Source organism: Phasianus colchicus, chromosome 4, assembly GCF_987193195.1.
Source record: "Phasianus colchicus chromosome 4, bPhaCol1.hap1.1, whole genome shotgun sequence".
In the NCBI taxonomy this organism is placed as follows: Eukaryota; Metazoa; Chordata; class Aves; order Galliformes; family Phasianidae; genus Phasianus; species Phasianus colchicus.
In genome coordinates, this window is record NC_143439.1 from 10194096 (window position 1) to 10218462 (window position 24367).

The 24367-nt window shown below is 38.8% G+C and overlaps 1 long non-coding RNA gene across 3 annotated transcripts in view; it reads left to right on the forward strand.

The window, feature by feature from the left end:
- The first annotated feature begins 1152 nt into the window (after nucleotides 1-1152).
- The window catches only part of LOC149918045 (uncharacterized), a 29929-nt gene continuing 6714 nt past the window's right edge, over nucleotides 1153-24367 (forward strand). For all 3 annotated transcript variants that reach the window (XR_016466311.1, XR_016466312.1, XR_016466310.1), the window contains exon 1: nucleotides 1153-1352. This is a non-coding gene — a long non-coding RNA (uncharacterized LOC149918045). The remainder of the gene's footprint in view (nucleotides 1353-24367) is intronic.

The window sequence follows — 24367 nt, forward strand, 5'->3', positions numbered from 1 at the left end:
GTTTACTCATACTTTTTTCCAGTGTACGAAAGATGAGAATTAATCACCTTTATTTGCAGGAGACATATTTTTGATCAGAGAATAGAGAAATCTTTTTCAATATGAGAGGGAAAAAGCTTACTACTTAATCTGGCTTTGGAACCTTGTTCGGTGCAGATTATTTTAAAAAACAGATTACACAGAACACCCCTACTGCCACTACAGTGAAAAGAAGATTGTGGTAGTCCGTCTGCAGGTCCCAAATAACACAGCAGAAAGCTAGCTCTATTTATGAATAACTTGCAAGTGAAAAAAAAACTGAGAAATCGCCTCAAAAATTCTGAAATAGTAAATGCAGCCTTTTCCAACATTGCGTTACAGATTTGAAGACAGTAAAAATTCATTTTTCCACTTCTCACACGTCCTTTTCAGACAGAACTCATAAAATCAGAGCTACCAGGAGAGGTTTATTCTGGCTGTCGTGGATGCTTATTATCCTCTCTGTCCTAGAGCAGCCTGATAATTTAAATGTGTTTCAATATTGATCATGCTAATTTTGTGCTCTGATTGTTCATTCCCATACATATATATGTTTCCTGAAGCATTCTATTTTAAGCCGTGCCCTGTGGGAGGTATTAACTGCGTTAATTTTTTCACACAGTGATGATCACTGTTACCTACTCACTTGTGGCAGGTAAATAGCATCTAGTTACAGGATTTATTCAGAGGTTATAGTGTAACCATAGAGTAAATCCAGGTCTCCAGAACCTTGATAAGAACTGCTAAGTGTTGCTGAAGTTCCTTATAATAGGTGTGTGTGTGCTAAAATGCATGCACTGAAAGATTCTCATCATTGTCTCAGTGTAGACTGTTTGTTAATGATTGCTTACAACAGCAAACGAGCAAAAATTCGCAAGTGGAGATAGGAAATATATCTACTATGCAATTAAGGGATCGGCAGCTTTTTTGCGTAATTTACAAGCTTTAGTACTGACTTATTTGATCCAAGTTGTGACAAGTAGTTTGCATAGATTTACTAAAACTTGCTTTAAATTAGCAAAACCTTTCTGGAAGCAAGAAACAAAACTGATTCAACAGTTTGAAAACATATATATCGATGAGTTCTGTATGCTAATTCTGATGAGACTGTGTATGGGAACTGTTGATCGGGACCTGAACCTCTGATTGACCACCTGAGGCAAGCAATGAATCAGCCGTGGGAGCACAGGTGAAGACAATTCAGCTGTGTGATCAGAAGCGCCAGAGCCTGGCTCCACCTCTCCTAGATCCCATTTAAGTTCTGACTGCCACTGAGGAAGGTTCTCTTTCTAGAGATTGCTCCTTGTGGAATTTATTGCGAGCCTACAACATGGGTGAGTGTTTTTCATTTCTTGTCTTTCCTCTGCAGTAAACCTACTTAGCCTAACCTCTGTACACCTGTTGATTGTGTAGACTGGATATCAGCAGCAGTGTGAATTCTTGTGCCTTTCTATTAACTTTAGGTTGTGTCTGCACTGTAATTTCTCAGCACGCGCACATACGCACACACACACTGCTAGTACAGGATGCTATTGAGTGAAATCCTGGCTCTCGTTACATTCAGTGTGCTTCCTACTACTGACTTCAGCAAGGCTAGAATTTTTCTTTTTCTTCCTTTTGTTTGGCTTCTTTGCAGTTAAAGTCTTTGGTTTGCCTGTGTTGTTCAATTCAGTTGGAATGGAACTAAATATGGGAAAGAGATTATTAAACTTTTCATGGGAAGAGATTTAGTGGTTGACTCTTTACGATAGTTGATTGAGTCAGATGACCCACCAGCACCTGCCTTGAAGTAGCGTATTTTTCATTTAATGGCAGCAAGGCTAAGAAGCAACAAACACATTAGGAAGATAGAAAAAGATAAAGGTGGAGAGGTAGGGAGAGAGAATTCCTTAATTACTGCTCAATTCACTCCCTGATTTTAAAAGTTATTTTAATGTATTCACTGTTGTGGTTTATAAGGGTCTTGGGTAGAGATGCATCATTTTAACAAGCCATTTAGGCATTTAAGACCTTAAGTCAAAGGCAGTTTGTGTGCTGCTGAGATAAGATTTATTAATATATATACATTAATATTTAATACATATATTTTGATTAATATAAACTTGGCACATCTTCAGCAACGTACAGTTCTTTCCCCGGGGAATCCAAATCGATTTCTTCCCACTGGGCTCCTGATGAGTTTGTGTCATTGTAGCTAAGATGAAGAAACTTCATGCTGTTCATTTTAGACTGATCAAGCAAAAGAGAAACATAGTTACTTGGTTGCAGGCTGCTTAGTTATTTGTCAGAAAACTTAAATTGATTTTAGAAATGATCATAAGAGTTTCAGTGTCTTTCAGTATCTAGATCTCAGTTCTCTTTCACAGATTTTACTAACAGTGGTTCTGGCTAAGTACCACTGAGGAGCACATTTTTTTCTTATGTAAATCAATAGAGGGAATCAAGCACTTTTGTATGTGCTGATTATAAATATGGTTGGCAACACAACTGGATTGCATGTTAATGGGAAAAATAGTTGAAAATTTAACTTCAAATGGAAATTACCCAGAACATCAATAGATGGTTTGGCATCTTTATCGGCCACAATGATTTTGCTTCTCAGCAAGCTAGAGCTTTCAGTTTGGTGCTCTGCCAATGCCTTCTAAGGCCATAGGCCATGAATTTATGGCAAAATTGCAACCTGTATGCCAATTGAACTGTCTGCTCTCCTCTTAATGATCAGAGTTGTGTAACCTGCAAAAATCCTGAATTGTGAATGCTGCTCTCACCTATTCAAATAATTTTCTTTGCCCATACGAACATAGCAAATATCCATTAAAGAGTAAAGGAAAGATATCTTGAATTTGAAATAAAGGTAGAGTTGCTTTAATTTTTGGCCAGTCCTGAAAGACTGTGGGGGTTAACAGCAATGCTCTTCACTTATATGCATGTAAATCAGAGCGATGTATTGTGTTGAAGAGGTTGTTTGTGGCAAGCACAGTTGTTCACTTCTCATAAAACAGCTTGAATCAGCAACTCAGGATATGATTGTGCAAAGCTAATGGGTTGTAGAAGAGAAAACAACTACTGCAAGCAAGGGGGGAAAAAAAAAAACCAACCCTGTACTTTCCATGTTCCTGGCTCTAGAATCTTAAAATTTTCTTTCATTTCTGATTTAAGTGCACCATTATTTCATGGCTTACTGAAGGGAATTCATAGATAAAACAAGTGAAACGTACTTGTGAATGGGGCCTAAAAAGGCCTTAGAAGAAAGTCATGAATTGTATGACAGTATTGTAATTCCTGTCTGCTCTTCACCAAGGTGTTCGTACTAGATTCAAGTATTCAGCCTGTTGAACAGATGGATGCCTGAGATCAATTTTTATGGACGTGTAATGAATTCTGTTTGTTACTCTGTTCTGAACAAAATCCAGACAACTAAGAAAAAAAATGGAATCTGGGATTGCGTTCATATTCATCAAGCAGTATGCTTTATAATGCTGATATCCTACTACAGCACTTAATTCTCTGCCCTTCACACTGCTGCAAGTGGTAAAAGGACACAAGGAATTTTCTCCTACTTTCTCCTTTATTTTCCCAAGCTTGAGAAATGGAGCAGCATCCCTTCCTCTGCCTACAGAGATGCCTTATGTGTTGGTGTGAGATTGTGCTGCATGACTGAGATGCCACAGTTCAGTCCTACCTCCTCAGAAGGTGGTGCCTGGTGGCAGGATATGTTCTTCTGAGAGCATACATATTTTTCACAGAATCTTCAGTTTCCTGTCATTAAGACATGTTAGGTATGTTTTAATGACAACTACGGACTAGAGGAAGCTGGCGCTAAGTATTTTGCAGCTATGTAGATAACGCCAAAAAAAAAACCCACAACAAACAAACCCTGAAGCTGAATGTCAAGCTAGAGGTAGATGTAATTGGGCCAAGTATTAACTGAAGAAAGTGGATATAGCAGCAGGCCTTTGAATACTAGAGTAGGCTTGGCTTTTACCACAAAAAAATTACATTTGGACTCATAACGAAAAATATCACTGCTGTGTGTGTACTCATTTCAGCTCAGAATGAGCCGTCAGTGGAAAATATGGTCTTCCAAAATTCCCTTGTGCTTTTTAACCATGCAGAATCCTGGAACCCACAGAGGTGATGTGGATACATAGAACAATGCAAATTTTATGTAGTCACACAAAGTACATGATCAAAACGCTTTCTGAATATAAATAATACATATGTCCCCTTTTGTTAAGATGTAAGAAATCAAAAAGTGTAGTTTTAAAATGTAATGACCAAAAGCTGTGTTTTCAATTTAAAGTGAGAGCTGGGAACATGCAAAGAATAAATGAAATGGTGAGATTAAGCAAGACTATGGGATAAATTCTGTGGTTCAGATATAAAGGCTTTAGTGACAATGTCAGATGCCTGAGGGTGAGAGTGAAGGACAGAAAAGATCAGGGTTATAAATAGTTTCCATAAATTGAAGAAATAGGTCTAAGAATTCCCGAAGAGCATAACGATAAAATAGTGAAGAATACAAAAAAGCCAGTGAGATTTGAGGACTGAAACTGCCAAGATAATAAGCAACCAATAACCATAAAGTTGGAGAAGAGGTCATTGAGGGAGGGAAGACAATTGGAGTTGGAGGCTTGAAAGGCAGGAGCAAGACAGAAGAAAATGCAAGGGAGATATTTTGAAGTAGAGTGAAATCATGCGAAGCAGCATTTACCACTGAAAACTAAAGATGAGTACAGACCAAAGTCATGAGTATTGCTTTGAAGTGCCCAAACGTTATAAAAGGTCAGTGAGTTTCAGAACAAGAGCTCATATCTGACCCGATTACTCGAAACCAACACTGTCTTTATGTAAAAGGAAAAACAAGATTGCATGTTGAAGCAATCCTGAACTTGGTGTATTTTGGCCTAAATATTGATGTAATAATTCTCCTTAAAAAAAAAAAAAAAAAAAAAATTGTACCTTCAGCAGCTTTACAAACACAGCTGTTGGGCACAGGCTTCGATTATATGTAAGTTAGCAGCTTGGTACCAGCTTGTGAAAAGATCGTTACAGGATTTCTTTTTTTCCCCTTGAAGGTCTTCTAGTTCTGAGGAAAACCCAAGTGAACTGGTACTTTCATTTCAGATTGAAATCAACTCAATAACAGTTCTCTTTCCTAGATTTCCTGGCATGATGGAATAGAAAAATCTTGCAATCTCTGAATTTTACATAGTGAGTGAGTAAGGAAATAGGAGTTCTGTCCATTGGATTGGATATTTCTGAATGTAAGTCTTGTATTTTTTCTGAATGGTAGAAGCACTTTCTGTGTTGATTTCTGCACAACACCACTGCAGTTTGATTGTGTGGACATACAGGTAGATTTTATAAAAACAAGCAGCTTTTTTAAAATGATTTTTTTTCAGCTTCATAGTATTTCATCTTTGTGGTGCAATGCAAACTGGGCGAGTTAATGAGTATCACTACATCCTTATGAAATGATAGTAATAATCTTTCTTTCCTATTCTTGAGGATAGCTCTTGCTGACCCTTCATCATTCATTTACTTGTTAACCTAACTTCAGTCTGTTCCAGAGAACATTAAACTGTAGAATTTTTGGAAACGCTGTTTTGAACAGAGTCCAGTGTGCATGGTGTTGAAGGAGTTTACTTCCTTTGCTTCATGAAATGACTGATGAATTTCTCTCAAAATAAAAAAAAACAACCTTTTAATAGAAATTTGTATTGTAAATGTGGGAAATTCCATAGTAGAACTATCTGAAGTGTTCTCTAATAACTGTTACTACAGTACATGTGCATTTTCATCAGCAACTGGAGCACCAGGATCTCTCCAGGTGCTGCACAGGAAGATGAGCGCATCTCTTCACAGAACCAAAGTGAAACTGATGGACAGCTAGAAACTTCAAGGAAATCTGATTTTTTAGATTCCAGTGTATGAAATACAGTTACCTGAGGTGGGAAGGTGGGGATGGGGCTTGTGTTACATCAAGGTAACATGCTACTAGAATGGAGAACTCTGACAATTACTAGGTCACTACTTCTCCACTAGCAAAAGCAGCTGAGAGTAGAAATTGGCAAAAACAAAAAATCCTGACTAGACTTTCAGGCAAAATTGTATTTCTTTGTTTGCAGTAATTCTTACAGTTAGCCTATTGTGGACTTCATTGCTGCAGGGCCTTGTTCTTACAAACAAGGAAGGATCAGTTGGGAAATTGAAGGTTAGGGACAGCCTTGCATGCAGCAGCCATTAATGAAGTTCAGGATCTTACGTGGGGGGAAAAAAAAACAAGGCAGTGCATAGGATTGCAACCCTGGACTTTAACATTCTCAAGGACTTGTTTGGATATTATCCCATGGGTTAGAGCATTGGAAAGAAAGGGATCCCAAGAGAGTTGTTTGACATTCAAGCTTCCTGCAGCTAAAGATCAGTGCATCCTTAAGAGTAGATATAAGGCAAGGGTGACAGGAGAGCCACGTGGATGAGTAAGGAGCTCATGGAAAATCTCAAATGGATAGTCTGTAGAATGTGGAAAAGGGCTCTAGTCACTTGGGAGGAGTAGAGGAATGTTGTCAGGGCATGCAGAGATGTGACACTAAAGATGTGAAGACTAAAACCCACTTGGAATTAAATCTGGCGAGAGAGGTCAAAGACAACAAGAAATGCTTGTTGGAAGACTAGGGAAAATGTGGGCCTGTTGCTGAATGAGGTGGCTGCCCTGGTAACAGGGGGCGCCGAGAAGATGGAGATACTGAATGCCTTCTTTGCTTCAGTCTTTACTTTTAAGACTGACTCTCGGGAATCCCAGACCCTGAAGTAAGAGAGAGCCTAGGGAAAGGAAAACTTCCCCTTCGTCAAGGATGACCTGGTCAGAGATCAACTAGGCAAACTCAGTGCACACAAATCCATGGGCCCCGATGGGATACACCCACAAATGCTAGGGAGGTGACACAAGTGACTGCCTGGCCACATTTTGTTATCTTCAAAAAGTCATGGAGAATGAGAAGGGTGCCTGAGGGCTGGAGAAAAGCAAGTGGCACTCCGGTTATCAAAAAGGCTAAGAAAAAGGAGCTGGGAAACTGTAGGCTAGTCAGCCTCGCCTCTGTTGCTGGGGAAAGTGATGGAACAGCTTATTCTGGATGTCATCTCCAAGCAAGTGGAAGAAAAAAGCTAATCAGGAGTAATCAACATGGATTCACCAAATGGAAATCATGCTTTACCAGTTTGAAGTCTTCTACGGTGTTGTGACTGGCTGGATAGAGGAGAGAGCAGAGGATATTGTTCATCTTGACTTCAGCAAGGCTTTTAACACTGTCTTCCATAACATCCTTGTAAATAAGCTTAGGAAATGTGAGGTAGATGAGTGAATAGTGAGGTGGAATGACACTGTCCTGCAGTAGTGCAAGATGTTAAGACTGACGCTGTTGTTTAGCCATGGCATTATATTTTTGTTATTTCAAAGAGCTGTTCTCACTCCATTAAGCATATGTCTTCACGGAGTTAAACATTCTGGATCTAAAGTAGCAGAAGACACCTAGTATTCCTACAAAATTAATGGAGGAGACTTTGGAGATCTTCTGGAGATCTAGTTTTTGTCCAAGGAAATTGTAGTTCTAGTAAATATGAGTAGATAATTTGAAACTACTTCTGTGCCTTTCCCTCATTTTTCACCCAACTCCAAGTAGTATCTTAATGAAATGTGAAGTAATACCTAAACTAGCTCATTACTTCTCCACTAGTGAAAGCAGATGAGAGTAGAAATTGGCAAAAACGCCTACACGTCTAAGGGATTTAAATAACTGTGTTTAAAAAAAAAAATAAAAAAAAATGGGGTGTTGAAATACTGAGTTATTCAACTAGACATTCAAGTTTTCAACTAGGTTTCAGAATAACCAGTCTTGGTGTGTAAGCTCTGCATCAAGCATGCGTCTATTTTAGCACGTAGTTTCAGCCACAATAGGGAAAAAGCTGATTTTTAAGGCAATGAAATATTTTATCTTCGAGCATACACTTGGTTAGTGTTACACGTTAACATTTCTACATTTACTTGCTTTAACTGAACTTACTCCTTTTTGGTCAGGGAATAGAAAGGAAAATAAAAAGTACCGTAAATCAGATACATAAAAAGTTTTAAAAGCACAGAAAGTGAAATATAAATAAACCAGTTTGTTTCCATCTTAACTTTTTTTTCTATTTCATTTTACCAATTCAGATTGTCTTGCTTTCTGAGAGGAAAAAATATCTTTTTTCTTCTGCTCTCAATCACTTTAACTTCACTGGGATATTCTTATATTTTACTTCAGGCTGATGTAAATATTTGCAGATGTGCAAACATGTTTTACGTATGCTTTAGAGAATTCCTGCTTTAGAAGATGCAGTGAGGATAAGACTGATAAATAATTGCAGCTAATTTTTTGGTTGACAAGTTTCAGCATCTTATTTTAGGTCTATTGCACTGGTTACAATAGATTTCATTGAAAGATTTGCTGTTGCAACAGCTTCTTGATCAAAATTGTCTTTCCTTGGTTGGAATGGAATTTGGGAATTAAACAGGCTAAAGGAGAACCCAAATTTCAAGGCAGATCAGACAATCCTGTAAATCTTCAGTCATCACTCTAGAGACAGACTGAAAATATGAAGACTGCACGAATTGTTTCATGGAAGATCTTCAGGCAGAGTTTAATGTTTTTGGTTTTGGAGAACTGGGGTTTCTTCATCTTAATCAAATTCTTGTATGTGGCTGAAATCTTTCTCCTTTCCTGCCACAAAAAAAAAGACCTACCTTTTCCCAGCTATACCTTACTCTAGAAATAGAAGCATATGCACATTCTGAAGATATGCCACTAAGAGGAAAAAAAAAACATCTTTGAGCTGTTACATTACTGAAATCTTTGGCAAATGCAGGAAAGGTGAACTTGGCACTCAGAAGCTGGTTGCAGCTTTAATTGATACTCTCCAGTGATGCCGTGACATCGATCACGTGTTAAAATCTGAAGCTACTTTTTAGTTCAGTATTTCATTTAATCAAAATTGCTCACAAGGATGTATAATGTTTTTGTGCATATGTGACAGGTCAGATGTGACTGTGGAACAGCTTTTTTTTTCTATCTGACCTATGTGATTTGTCCATTGGACAGCAACTAATTTGTATATTTAATGAAATCTAGAAATGTTTAGTCTATCCATGGAAAAAAAAAGCCTTAAGAAAAATCCCCTCATTTTGAGAATAGTTTCGGCATGAAATTTTGATGCATTGGTGTAAGTGTTCTTTTGGGGGTTAGTAATGTGATTTATAGCTGCCAAGTGAAACATGAAGTGTTTAGAAAAAAAGTGCATATTTAATCTGCTGTGGGTTTTAGAGACACATCTGCAGTTTGTTTTGTTGTAGGTTTTTAGATACATACTCAACTTTTTTCTTCAGCAAGTCCATCTTTCTTTTGTAGCTAAAGCTGGTTTGTATGTTTACAGATGTCTCATGCAGTCTGTATATTGTTAAGAAGACTTGCAGATAATTCAGACTGGAGATAACCAGAGCTGAAAAAAAGATGATCATAGAAATGTCTACGTATAGGTAAAGCCCCTTACTAGAGGTGGGATACATATTTTCACTTGCTGCAGGAAGCTGAGTGGTAGTCTGTCTTTCTAAATGTTTTGTAAATATTTGGAACCTCTGCTGTAGTTTTCAAAACAGTTTTTAGCAAAGCTCTTCATACAGACACACCCAGAAGATTGCCAATACTGTCTGCTGTAACTAAATGCAGGAATTAACATTCTTTTCCTGTGTGCATGCCATAGCTGAGTTTCTGGTTAGTTTTATCTTTCTTTTTTTTTTTTTCCTCCTTGTAAATCTCTTCAAATGTCTGTATCCTGTGTCGTATTTCATGAATAGTTTAGGACGTACCCACTTCAAAAAAGGAAAATTCAGAAAACATGGTTATTCTTAAGTGTTGTGGCAAAGCTTGTGGTTGCACAAGTAAAAATGGCATTTACTTATTCAGATTTTTTTTTTTTGCACATAAGGAAGTGTGTCAGGCCCTCTGTCCATCATGGGCCAGTTACTGATGCTGTATGCCTGATGCACACCAGTTGCAAAGCTGCGGCCACGTTATAATTCTGAACTCAGAAAAGGTTCACTGGTTAATGAGGTTCATCTAACAGCACTGCCCACTCAGCGATTGCACAAATGCAACGGGCACAGGAATTGGTAAATTTTAAAATAGCTTGCTTTTTTGATAAAACTGTTTTTTGAAAAACTTGTTGAATAGAGATGTGAAGCATTTTCCATGGCACCGTATTTATTAGCGTAGGTAAATGTCTTCAGTAGGCTTTCCTTGGTGACCGTTTTAAAAAAAAGAAGTCTGGCCAGCAGCTCCTGAAGGGAGACAGAAGAGCACTATGACAGGGCCGCCATTTTACAATGGGGCCTCCATGATAGGATGCAACAGAGTTGCTGCTGCTCATCCTTCTGAGGGTGAGGGGTGAGGAGGAGGAAGGCTTAAGGTGGTGCATGGCTGCAGGTATGGGGTCAGGACCGTGGAGCTGCTTAGAGGAGATTTGTGAGTGACCTCAGGCAAGCTCACATGGGGAGGCAGCCATATTGTGTCACACCATGTGGGTCCCAGGACTGAGGTGCAGCTGATAAGATGTAGAACACGCTTATTTTTTTGTTTTTAAAGTAATGCAGTGCATTTCCTTGTCGGCTTGTGGTGCTCCATTGCTATGGCACAGTGCAGTGAGGGTGGGATGCAGGCAGAATCTGAAAGCTTTCTGTGGAAAAGCATCTTTTATTTTTCCAGCTAGATCAACAGCTTACCGTTATTAACTTGGATCGTTTGTTTCATCCCACGTTATTTTGAAGATGAACTGAAATAATAGGTCTCTGGTTCAATAAAACTCAAATTTATCATAGACTTATGAAAAAAAATCATAATGCATTATGTGTAAGGCAGCATTTTATACACTGACCTGAACATGGAAAGCTGGGGAAAGAAAATATGAAACCTGATACTTGATATTGAAATTCTGCAAGTATGGCTGTGGTGTGTTTAAAACAACTCCCGTACTAAAGGAAAGCATTCTAATTCTTTCTACCTGATTAGAATTTATGACTGTCTAAATATGCTATGTGGCTGAATTACAAGACGTATCTTATGTTAAACTGGTGACTGTGGAAAGTAACAATGATATACAACTTATAGAAAGATTATCAAAATCAAAAGCTGATGTGACCAGTGGACTCTAATAGATGTAAGTAGTCTGAGTGCTTGTCATCTATCCACATGATCTTAACGTTGGCAGCCTGTTGAAAGTGATGCGTGGGAAACCAGTGCAAAGTGCTGATTTATTTTATGCTAATGGGGAAAAGTCCATATTGTTCAAATTAAATCCTAAAGCAGAAACAAATCATCCAGCCAAGCCCATCCTATGGAGTTTCATTGAAACGGTTAGTGGTCTCTTCTGTGACCTGAGAGTTATAAAAATTAAACAATGTTAGGGGTTGCTGTTTTCAAGTGCTTCTGTCTGCTGAAAGCAGCTGAGATTCTCCTGCAGATGGCTGTTTGAGTTAAAAGCCAAATGGAGAGATCACAGCAATTAGTGCACATTGGCTTCTAACTGCATCAGAGTGAATAATGTGGGAGACATAAGCCAGGACTGTGCCTCAGTCTGTGTTTTTTCCCACCAGAAACTGAGTACCAGCAATTCTTTTCAATTAGAGGGGGGGAAAAAAAAGAGGAATTAAAAAGAGGAGGGAGAATTTCTTGATGCTTCACTTGAACAAAATAAAAGATTATGCAAAGATGGGAGGAAAGAAAAAGTATTTCAAAGGGAAGAACAGCCTACTTCACAGCTCTGTGGATCTGTTGTACGCTGTTTCTTCTACTTTTGCCACATAGTGCCTACCCACAGGCTCATTTCTGGCTCATAGCAAGGAATAAAGCTATCTCACTTTTTTTGTATGTTGCTTAAGCTCTGGAAAAGCATAATAGGTCTTCAGCATTTTTACTTAGAGTAACTGAAGGGAAAAATGATTTATCATCTGAAAGGCTTAGAATTTCCTGAGGAAAAATGGAGGGCCAAAACACAAATTCACATTTTAGTTTTTTACTGGAGGAGCTCTTCTGTGCAGGAGCTATAATGTACAACATCAGCTTCACTAGAACTGGTAGAACATTATCCAATATTAAATAGCTCTTCCATCACTCCTGAACATCTTTGAATTTCTGCTTTCCTGAAGGTTTCTAGCTATTCGCTGGAATGACTTGGAGCAAGGAAATTGCATTGGAAGATAGTGATCAGAGAATTAGTCTCAGTTTTCAAGTCAAGAAATGCCTCTGTTGAATGATCAAATGCAAAACCATCGTTTTTCCTTCAGGTCCTTTTCGTTGTGGGCATGCAAAACAAAGGCTAAATGTTAAATGGCCATTGTTCAAGTCAACATTCTGCTTTTGCCTCCAGCAAATGGAGTGATATAAGTTTGATTACTTCATGTTATTGAGTTGCTATTGAGTGACTTGTCATTAGCATCTAGGGGCTAGTAATCTGTAAATTAGTATTTATTCCACTGGTTGACTGGTGCTGCAGTAAAAAGGTTTATTCCTGGAAAAAAAATGAAAATGTAGTTTGCTTTCTACGCTGCTGTTGTTGCTTCCTTGAAGATGAGGAGTGAGAAGCCTGCAACTAATAAATCAAAACTAGAGATACTCCTTAAAGTTGTCTGAGGAGAGACTCGGAGGTGGTTCTCCCTTTGAGAGAGATATCATGGTCACTGGGGGAGGTACCTGAGGAAGAAAGAAATGTCATTCCGTCCTGTCAGAAAGGGCCAAAGGGAGAATCTGGGGAACTACAGGTTGATCATCCTTACCTTGGTCCCTTGGGAAGGTGATAGAGCAACTAATCCTGGAAGCAATATCCACCGTGAGCAGACAAGACGCTGATCAAGGATTTATGAAGGGAATGTCATCCTTCATCAATCTGATAGCTACCTCCTATGTGATTACTGGCTTCGTGGAGGAGATGCGAGCAGTGAATGTTCTTCAGCTTGACTTTAGTAAGGGCATTGAGGCTGTCACCCGTAGCGTCTTCACAGACAATCTGACGAATAACAGACTGAATAAGTGGACAGTGGGCGGACTGAAAGCTGTCTGAACTGCCAGCCTTAAAGGGTTGTGAGCAACACTGTAAAGTCCAGCTGGAGGCCAGTCATTAGTGGTGTACCCCAGGGGTCAGTACTGCAGCTGTGTCAGTGCGGAATAGAAAACAGTGAAGCTTGATGGCATCTGACAACTGCATGTACATACACAAGATTGGTGAAAGGACACAGAAACTGAATCAGTACCTGGAGGCGCAATTAAACTACCTTAGGATTTAGCAGTATAAATTATTTCAAGTCAAGGTTACTGGGGTCAACGGGGGAAGTGAGCTTGGTGAACAGAAGAGCCTCAACCTGACTGCTGGAAGCTTCTCAAGGAGTAGAAGAACTTGATATCAGCTATGAGAGCTGGTGACAAAGACAAGAGGCCATGGTGCTGACCCTTGACACAAACATTTGCAGTTGCTTGGCATGAAACCTCTTGTGTTGCTGGCAACAGGAAGACAAGGACCCTGCCACTGCTTATGCCAGCAGGGGGGCAGAGGAGAAGCCAAACCAAGTAGCAGTTCCATCAGAGTTCACTTAATCAAGCATCAGATGAAATACAAACCAAACCTGGGGACTCAGGGTAGCAATGTGCACCAATACAGATGGGATTTTGCCACAGGAGCCTGGTGGTAAGGCATATCTACGAACACAACTTCCACAAAACACTTGTTTTATAATGTTGGCAAGCAATTGCAACTGTTTGTTTTTTATCAGGAAAACTGAAGAAGAAATCATAGCCTACCTGTTTTTCTTCTTAACTGAAATGTGCTTTTCAGTCTTCTCTGTGGTGTCCTTTGGTAAAGAAGTGCGGCACCTTCTGCCTGTCTGCCTCATCACATACAATTTCAATATGAATATCCAGCTACGTATATATACATGGAGATCAAAACCTTATTTCTTATTCCTCCTATTCCATTTGGTATTATTATTATTGGGAGAATTTAAGCGTGGTAAGTTAGTGTTGCGTTATTGCAATTTAGGATTGAAATCCAGTAGTTTATTCTAGATGAATAATTAATTATAAAATCAGGTATTCCTGAGGCCCCTGCATTTTGCGATACTTAAGCTGGACCAACTGTTATCCCTTAACGGTCTTACTAAAACCCAGCTGATGTAAGGTTTTAAGTAACATTGCTCATCTGTGGAAAAGATGGTAGATAATGACAGCACACTTTACCTGTCTTATATGAATGAACTTACTGCTTCATTGAGGTTTTTTGCTGTTTCTAATAATGCTTTCTTTGAAACTGTGACAAATGGCTGCAAGATTCAAACTTGTACAAGAAAAAAATGACTGCATTGTTAATATTCAAGAAATCCAAGTAGCCGCTCTTCTCTCATGAATGTGTTTCATCTTCTGTCTGCAAAGTGAGTGACTGCTTTTCATTGTGAGTCCTCTTGGGATGAATCTCTGAAAATCTAAGCATTGTCTCCATCTCTTCAGTCACTTGCTGTGTGTCTGTTTCGGAAGAGAAGTAATTCTTTTTTTATCAGTACACACACGCTACCAAAAAGGACCCCAGTTATTTTAAAATGAGATTAGATCTTCTCGTATGCGTCAAGTGTGTAGACTGAGATCAGTTACTAGAGGGAGAGGGAGGCTAACGTCACCTGATGCTTTGAGACTGGTGTTGTGTGTTGTTGATTTGAAAGAATTTTACCCTTTGTTACGCTGTGTGGACTATCCAAAATCTCCTATGATGGTAGTTTTGATTCTTTTTACCAACCCTTAAAGATCTGCCAAGTCTCTTGCAAAATGTTTCTGTTACTAAACTCACTATGTTTTTGTTTGCCCTGTTGGATAACGCTAACTAGCTTGGTTTCCTTCTTTACCTTTGTGCAGTATTTCTTTGTGTCGGGAAGAAACAGCTGATCAACGCTGGATTTTAAAATTGTTTTCTTAAAATTCGGTTAGATAAAATCATGGAACGACACACTGCACAATGTACTCCAAACACGTTTGTCGATGCCGAGAAAGGAGGCCATTGCAGTTGGAACAACCCCCACTGGGCGGCAGTGTTGACTGTTACAATTACCGTCAATTCCTATTAGTCCAGGACTTCCCCAAACGTCGTTTTGGAAATATTTTGTGATATTAGCGTGGAATTAAACATACAGACATATTTCTCACGTGCTTAGACCTCACATGTAAGAAATAAACTTTAATTCCCTTCCGGAATGGTGTGAGTGTTGCCTTTTTTTTTTTTTTTGTGGCAGTATCCAAAGGATTTGGGGGAAATGTAGCGTATCCCACTTACCTGAGTGTTCCTATCATCTGGTTCAACATATTTTCAGTATATCTTATATATGCTATGAATAGCTTGTTTCTGTTTGCAGATGCTTTGGATGAGTATTTCCCCACTTACAAGGAACTACAATGACTTTAATCATGCAGATTGCAAGTTAAAAGGAAAAGCTGTGATTTGTTTTAGCTGAAATAGGTTGTTTTGGTAAACAGGAAATGTCTGAGCTTTATTAGCTGAGTGTTCCTCTTTCTCATCTTTTTCCTTCTGAGACCAAGCTGTAAAATGTGTCATGATCACACTGGACTTGTAGTAGCTTGCTCTGTCATTATGTCCCCCTTCCAAAAATCTTCTAGTTTAGTTTCAAAGTTTTAAAAAAAAGTTCAGCCTGATATGTAAGCACGAAAGCTACTTTTTCCATCTTGTTCATGACACATGCCACTGTTAGAATTATTCTTCAATGTTGCCTGATTTTCTAAGTAGGTAAAAGTTTCAGCTGAGCATGTTGCGTTTAGACTGTCTAGAGCCTCACTGTGTATCTTATGCCTCACTGTGTGTTGGTAATTTCCAGCTGATAAAAGTCCAGCGTGGCTTTTTCAGGACTTAGATTTGAACCTGGGGATGCAAAACTCGTGCTTTGTAATGAGCAGTTAGATAGTTGTCTTTTGTAGCTGTCTTACGTAGCCAGAACAGAAAGCAGGAGAAAAGCACAAAACCCAAGGGAAACCTTACCTTGCAAATCTTTTCTGTATTATGTGATCCTGAGATATGGTCCAATTTCTTAAAACTATTTCAATGAATGGAAATGCAATAGTGTATCATGACAAGTCCTCCAACAAAGGACAAAGTGCTGGTGACAGTGGATTTTTGTAACCACTTAAAAACATTTAGGGAAAAAAAAAAAAAAACCAAAACTCTTAACATTTGTGCTGACTGATGTAGGGCTGAGCTCTTTCTTAATTTCTCTTTTTATAGTCCTACCAACTAATAACCCCAAGCCAGAGAGATGGATCGGTTTATTCCACTGTGCCTTCGTGTATACCACAGTAGTTGGAGTGCAGTACTCACATAAACTGTGAAAGCCATAATCACCTTATTCTGCTTTTTAGAGTGTTTTAAGGTATATTTCATCTTAACAAGCAATTTGAGATTTGTTCCATTCTCCAGGTGTTAAAATATCCTGCATTCAACATGCATCATCCTGGGAATTAGCAGGTACAAAATAGTTGCAAAAACCAAGGTGTTTTTGTATGTAGAGAGAGTGAGAGAAAGATTCTCAGTAGCAATATTAATTGTTCCTGCAAACATTTTGCTCCACTGTGAGTGGTTCTGATACAATAAATATATGCACCTACATAACACATCTGCTAAATGTAGCAGCCAGTACTGCTTAAATATTCTCATAGCTGAGATACTTATGGTTCATTTTCAGGCTCGGTAGCATTATGTTAACATGTCAATGCTAAGATCAGTTTCTCCCAGCAGCAGGATTCTCTGCAAACAGAATTAAACAGGATCTGTCCTAAATCAAGTTTTGTTTTTTTTTTAGAAACCGTTCATCAGATCTTTATTTTTGTACCCATTGCCAAGTCAGAATATTTTGAGAACTATCAAGTGAGCAGTGAAAATACACAGAGGATTTTCCATGTGGGATTTTACATACTGCTAATGCTCTGGATTTTCAGTAGCAATTATCACTAGAGAACCGAGAGGTGTTTCTTTCTCGTTATAGCTGGCTAACTGCAATGCGGAAGTCAAAAGCTTGTTTTATGTTTTTCCATTCTCCTGTTGGATTTGGTTGGCATTTTAGTGCAAGATCTTAAAGATCTCTGTCCATCAAGAAACTGATAGCACACAGCTACGCCAAACTGATCTTAGCTGCTTCTTCATGGCAGTGCACAGCTCCAAAGGAGCTGAGAGATGGTCACATGTGCTCCCTCAGAAATCCATTCCGTTCTCTGGAAGGCTGGGACAGATCCTGGTTGTAGTCTCAGGCTGGATCTCTGACTTTTCATGAACCCCTAAGTCCATTGCCTTTGTCCTTGCAGAGCCTACTTTTCAGATATGATTCCAAAATAAAAGTAAAAAGAAATCACATTCTAGGCAAAGATGAATTTCTTTACCTACAGAAAATAATATTCACAACAGGATCTCACACGTCAGTTTCCTTACCAAGCTCACTCTTAGCTCAGCACAAGCTCTGTTCCCTTCCTGAGTCAGAACGGATGGATTCTCTGGTGTCACCCCAAGTCTGCTTAAGTATTTCCTGCAGCCATCAGTTCAGGTACCATACTCCCGGTTCCGGGGTAAAATACAACTAACTTTTATTTAAACGAGGCCCAAAATAGGTCTGAATCCCTTTGAAGCAATATCAGGTGTTTTATCTGTGTCCTTATTTCAATCCTGCTTTTAATTCAGTGGCATAGATGTTAATCAGTCATAAGTAAGACTCACTGTACGTTCTTACTTTGACACTCTCTCTTCTCTTTTTTTGTGTGGGGGATCCAAATGATTTTCCAACAGTGCTTGGCATGCTAGGTTTAGCTGCTTTTTAATTACTGTGTGCAGCTGCTTCACAAAGATAATAAATTCATTATGGTTGTGAGTTGTACTACCATCAGGAATAAGCTAGCACATTAGACTTCTCTTGCCAAGATCTTTTTGAACTTTTACAAACCTAACTTAAGCAGTGAAAGAATCCAGTGGTCCACAGACGGTGGTCCAGGACCGTCTCTTCCTTCATTATTTGGAGACATGGCTTTCCTTTTATAGCCAAATAAGCATTGAAGATTCATAAAGTTGGAAACTGCATGTTGTATAGACTTACTAGAATGACTACAGTGCACTTTTTTATTATGAAAATGAGCGTGGTACTCTTTTTGCACTTCAGTATTTATTATAGACTGAAAAGCTAGTAAGTGAAATGTTACGAGATTCATTATGTGTAATGTAATAGGTTGTAACTAAACCATTGACGCTCAATAGGAATTCTAAACGCAGTGCTGTTTGTTATACGTGATATTGAATATAATATGCATATCCAAGATAGTTCAGTCATGGTTATGATTCTGTTAATAATGATTAAGCGTGAAATAAATTTTCTATTACTGCATCGTTTAACAAGTAAGCTGCACAGATACCGAGTTCTAATCCAAGAAATATTTTCACATATGTAGGGAACAATTGCTAAATACTGAGCCCGCCAGCACAGAATGACTGTATGCCAGAAAAGTAACAAATGGAAACCCTGCTATATATATTATTACTGCATGAACCATTGGGAATATCATAATTCTGGGTGTTCCTAACTAGGTGCCAGAGATCTTGCTTCCTTCATGGTGGTCAAGGGAAGATGCAGAGCACTGCCTTGCTGGCTTGTACGACTAGAAGAAAGATGTAATTTTTCTCCTTTAGCCAAGCTGAAGAACATATGTTTTGCAAAAGGAGGAGAGGGGAAGAAAATCAGCATGGGAACTGCCAGTATTTTGATTTATGCAACTCCCTTTTGAAAGAAGGGTAACCCTTAGGTTCAGGCAGAATCTTCAAGTCATTTCTGATACAAGCCAAAAGAAGATAGTTGTTTAAAACTTCCTCTACCGTTTAGTATGATTATTACATTTGTTGGATGAAGTGAACAGGAAAATGGCTCGGTATCACTATTTCAGGGCAGAGAACCTGGCAAAGTCTTCACAGCACTCCTAGATGAGAACACCTCATTGCTCTGCACAGCTCTATGATAAGTTCACAAAGCACGGTGAGACCTGAGGAACCTCTGTGCTGTAGTCCAAGCCCTCGGTGGGTGTTACTCCATTTCAAATCTTCCTCTCTGTTAAGCCGAACAGAATCTCTGCAGAAAGCTGTCTGGCCCTTTGCCCTACCGTACTGCTTCTCAATCTGTAATAACTCGTGTTATTGATATGATTTGTCTGCACGGAAAGAGAGTGGGTGGCAATTGCTCTACTTGCTAAGCTCTTAGAACAAGTTATGAACACACTGCGAGGTGCTGTTGAGACGTCCAGTCGTGCAGTTGTTCACGCGGCTTGTTTCTCCTACCCCTGCAGCTATAGACTTACAGATCAGTACCAAGGCAAGTGTTGCAGGGTCTGACATGAGACCAGCTGTGGCACTACGTACAGGAGAAGACATTTCAAATACTAGCTCAGTCTTTCACGGATCACTTTGACGTGCATTGTCAAGTATGAAGTTTTACAGGTGCAGCCTCAGAGAGAAAATGGAAAGGGTGTGACGCAACGTAATGTTCCTACTCTGTAATTTTTCCCAAGTCACCTTCATTAATCAAGATTCAAAGCTGGTAGCATAGACTGTAAGTCATTCTTAGGAGATAACAGCAGTGTTGTCACACCTTCAATTCAGATAAAATATAGTGAGTTTTAGTCTGTGGGGTTTAAAAGTTAAAAAATGTAGGCAACTGTTGAAGCTGGAACTCCTAGCTGAAGTGTTAGGGATTGTGATGAAATCTGCATTCCAGTAAGCATAAATGTTCTCTGCTACTCAGTACAGTGCCCCTTTTGGGTCACTTTAAAAGAGTCTGATGCTGTTCTCTCTTTAAGATCATTTACGTATTGTGTTAAATTGTCGGTAAGTTTTGCACAAGCTTCTTTCTTGATCTCTAAAAGCTTCCAAGTTCAAGTGCCAGTGAACGTGCTTTAGGTCCCGTAGTATTGGGTATGTCTTTTGCCCAGGTGCTATCTTGGGCAGAACTGCTTAAGAAGCTGAGCAAGGGCTAAGTGGCTGAACATTTGATCCAAATCTGTTGTTTGGGCACATAGAAACATTACTTCTGACCTACACAATAGAGAAAGGGGTGAAATATATCTAGCAGTGTGAATTTTAAAGTTCTAAACTTGGAATTTTACTGTGATGATGGCACTGCTCTCATGCAGGTGGCATTTGCCTTTACAGGTGATATACCAGATTTTGAAGCGTCAGCCTGGCCTGGTTGTAATTGTATCCTCATAGACTGCAGGCAAAAGCCTGTACTTTGAAAAATGCTGGCAACTTTTATTGAGGTTGTCATTACAGGAAGTTAACTGCTTTCTGAATTGGATTGGTAGCAGAGATCATTCTGTTTCTGCAGCTATTTAGAGGTGAAATGAAGTAAAGGAGTTGTGTAATTGCTTTCCAAGGAGCACACGGGATGTTACAGTGAGTTCAAGTGCACAAGGGGATCTCAGCAATCAAAGAAATAAACTTCTGTCCTTCTTCTGTATGGCGGGAGAGAGAATGAAATGCTTGTTAGTGTCCTCTTAAGAGAAAATTGATAGGAGGATCTTCAAGCACAGAAATTATGTTATATGCTAAGAAATAAACCACTGCTTCATAGACGTACTGTCAAAAATAAACAGTCAAAAATAAATTTCTGCAAGGTTAAAACTGCTTTTAGGCTAATACTCGTAACTTTGCTGTATAGGTTATGTGGTTATCAGTGATATATAGAACATTTATCTTGTCAAGACGACAAAACACATCCTTCTGAATACAGATCAGTTTGAAAATAGGCAGCCACTACGTAACTTTCACACTTTCTAAGAATGGGAATTATTTCTTGCAAGACCTGTTAATTCACATTCACAGTAGATCCCACGTGGATTTTCATGACAACATTTTCTCTTTCTCTCTGTGTTGCAGAGGGGCTATCACCTTCTGAATGGTGATCTCTGTCCGGTTGGTGCAGCTGTAGCAGTTCTGAGGCTGTCCTTCCTTACCCTGCACTTAACATGGACTGAATCGGGGTTACACAATATGCTGCATCGGGGCACCCGCTTGCCTGAATGTTGTTAGGCCACGTCTGTTAATTTCCTGACAAAAGTCCAGTGAAGAATGAAGGTGTAAGCGATCTAAAGCCTTGGGGTCCATGTACAGTTTTTGACTCAATGAATGTGATGCAATTCAGGTTTTTAAGAACTTGACGGTGATGATGGAATGGGAGAGGAAATGGATTTAGGCAGAAGAGAGATTATAGATACGCAGAAAGAATATGTTTGGAAAGCACTTCATTTTCAAGTGGTCTGTGCAGTGGGTATCTGTCAACAGTAAGTCTTCCTGGTCATTGATAACACTGTTATTTTCCATACACACATACAGTTGGAGGATCTCTTTCTTCTAAAATGTTGCAAAATTTGAAGGCATTTGCCATGATTCTAAATGAAGCATTTTGTACCCATAAAGGCCTAAATCAGAATGATGCATGGCGAGGTAATATACAAAACTGGGAAGCAAATCTGCTATGTTATTTGGGAGATGTGTTTATTCTGCATGGGTGGTTTTTCTTGTGTGGCAACACAAGGTGTCTGCCTTTCAGTAATTTCTAATGAGCTTAACAAATTCACCACAAGTTCTTCACAGATCTGAGCTAAGGAACCAGTTCTCTGCAAAGAAAAAGCACTGGCAGTAATGAGTCTTTTGCCAAAGAACTGAAATTTTTGTCAACACTGAATAGTATTTCTTTTGGGAATCAGTGACATGTTTGAGAACGGAGATACTTGGGCTTGCAGGACTTTTCCAAGCTAGAGGTTAATTATCTAAAAATAAAGGGCCACTTTATATATAAACTCTGTTTAGGTATGAGTTATACTCCTCAGTTCCTTGAAATCTACAAATACCTGTGTCATCATTTAAAAAGAACTCTTCTTTGTCATGCTTTAGTCTAAAAAATAGGATAGGATGTAGGATTAGATGTATTTCCTTACTTATTCTGCTCAGCTGTGTATTCGCTATCAGTTGACAGAGCCAGTTTAATAATGTAGATGAGTATCAAGGTAGAAGTGGCCATAAGATGCTCTTTGGTTTTGTGATTGCTGTGAATTAGTGCTGTCAATGAGAATATCTGATACGCTCGCAAAAATAATGGCGCAGTGCTTACATTAGAGAAGTGGCAGTAAAATGTCTCTGCACCCCACGAACATTGATTCCCATGGAAAAAGTAGTGAAATGCAACCAATTTAATCAGGAACTTGGATAACTTATACGATGTTCTATTTTTTATTTTATTTTTATTTATTTATTTATTTCCAAACTATTTCTCAAGTAAAAAACATATGAGTCCTGTATCTAAACTAGTAATAATCTCAGGGAACAGGTGTTCATTTTTACCCAGTTTGTTTTATTTCTTTCCTCCAGCAGACACATAGAGGGGGAAAAATACACTTTTCTACTGTTTTTGTGTACTAATCCTATTTACTTCGTCTGCAGTGCTCCAGAACCCTGCTCAGGGTCCAGTGTTGTTTGCAATGTAAACATGAATAAGATTGATTTATCAATCTGGTTCACTGCGTTCCTCCAAAATGAAATTAAAGCCTAGAAGAGAAATTTAAAAGGTTTGCCCTTACAATGGCAACCATACGTAAAACTAATCGGAGTACAACCTGTCTCATTTATCTGCAGAAAAAATAAAGCCTGGAGAAACAAATCAAATTAATTTTATATAAGACATCCTAAATTGTCCTACATCACTGTTCTGCAGTTCTGTAAAAATAATAATTCTTTGGTGGCACTTTTTCCTCAGGAATTCTGCTACAGTGTAGACTTAAAATTGCATCTTATCACAGGCTGTCTGCTAACGGTGAACCACTGCACCGAATCATTACACAGCTTGGTGCTTCAGTTATGAAGGCACCTTGACCATGAGTCTAGTTTTTGTAAAAGGTCTGAGAAATTCAGACGATACTGTTAGACTGCATTTCACTGAACATAATTATTACGGTTTGAGGTAAATTGTGCCTGGACTGTGTTATTTTTCATCTATCTGTATTTGTTCCCATTTGATAGCCCCAGGCTCTGTGTCTAAATTCTAGTTGTCCTTTTTCAGAAACTATAATCCATGTTCCCAAATACGGGATAATACCTGTGAGACAACTTCATGAGTAAAAGTTGAAGAAAGAGAACAAAATATAAGATTTTTCTAAACAGTTATAAATATTTATTTGAATAAAAATAGAGTGTGGCTTTACTCGAAGGGATTGAGATATGTTTAGTTTACCATCAGAGGATGTCTCCATTCACGTGCTGGAGTTAGTTCTGCCTACCACAGAGCACAAAGGAAGGACTTTTTTTTCAAAGGCAATGGAGTGGCAAGATGTTCCTTCACATGGTGGTCAAGTCATTTTAGATAGGGGCAGAATAGCTGCATGGAGTTGACAAGAGTAGAAAAGCTGAATAATCTGTCATCTGTCAACGTTGATGGTTGTGGGAGTTGGTTGTGATGTGAATGAATTCAGGTGAAGTTTTACTCCTGCAAATTATCTGAAGAACATCCTTCAACTGCCCTTTTTACTTTCAACTGACTAAAGCATTTATGAGTATGTTCTTGACAAAATACAGGCGGAGAAGCACAGGTTCATGCCTTCAGCCTGTGTGTATTTTTGCATGTTTAACATAACTAGCTTTTGCAAATCTGAGAAGCATTGCACAGTTCTGTTCAGCTGTAGGCAGGTGGCAGAGTGGCCCCAAGAAAGATTTTAAAAGAAAACCAAAAGAAAAAATAGTTCACTGTTTCAAGCATCACTAAGACTACATGCGTGTCTTGGTGCAGGAATATAGGTTTTTGACAAAAAACAGCACTCACTCCCTGCAAATTCGGGGAATATAATAAGAAAATACAGCTTTTTCCTGGAGAAGAGAACACAGACAAAGAATATGTTATGGTCATTCATTTGGCAGTAAGCAACAATCACAAACAGATCCTTTCTCTGAAAGATATACTGTAAATGATCAAATATCAAAAGAACTAAATGATTTTTTTTTAATTTTTTTTATTCCCTTATTGCAACAACAGCATGGTTAATTAACTCCTTGAAATGCGGTCTTTGGGGCTGTTAACATCTCTAGCATTCTCTTTGTTGACCCCTCCTTGCTGTTCTTTTGACCTGTCATTACAAGGGTTCTGAAAATTAACTGTCACTTGGAGAGAAATGGAAGACAGAGGAAATTATTGATTTTATTACTGAGAAAC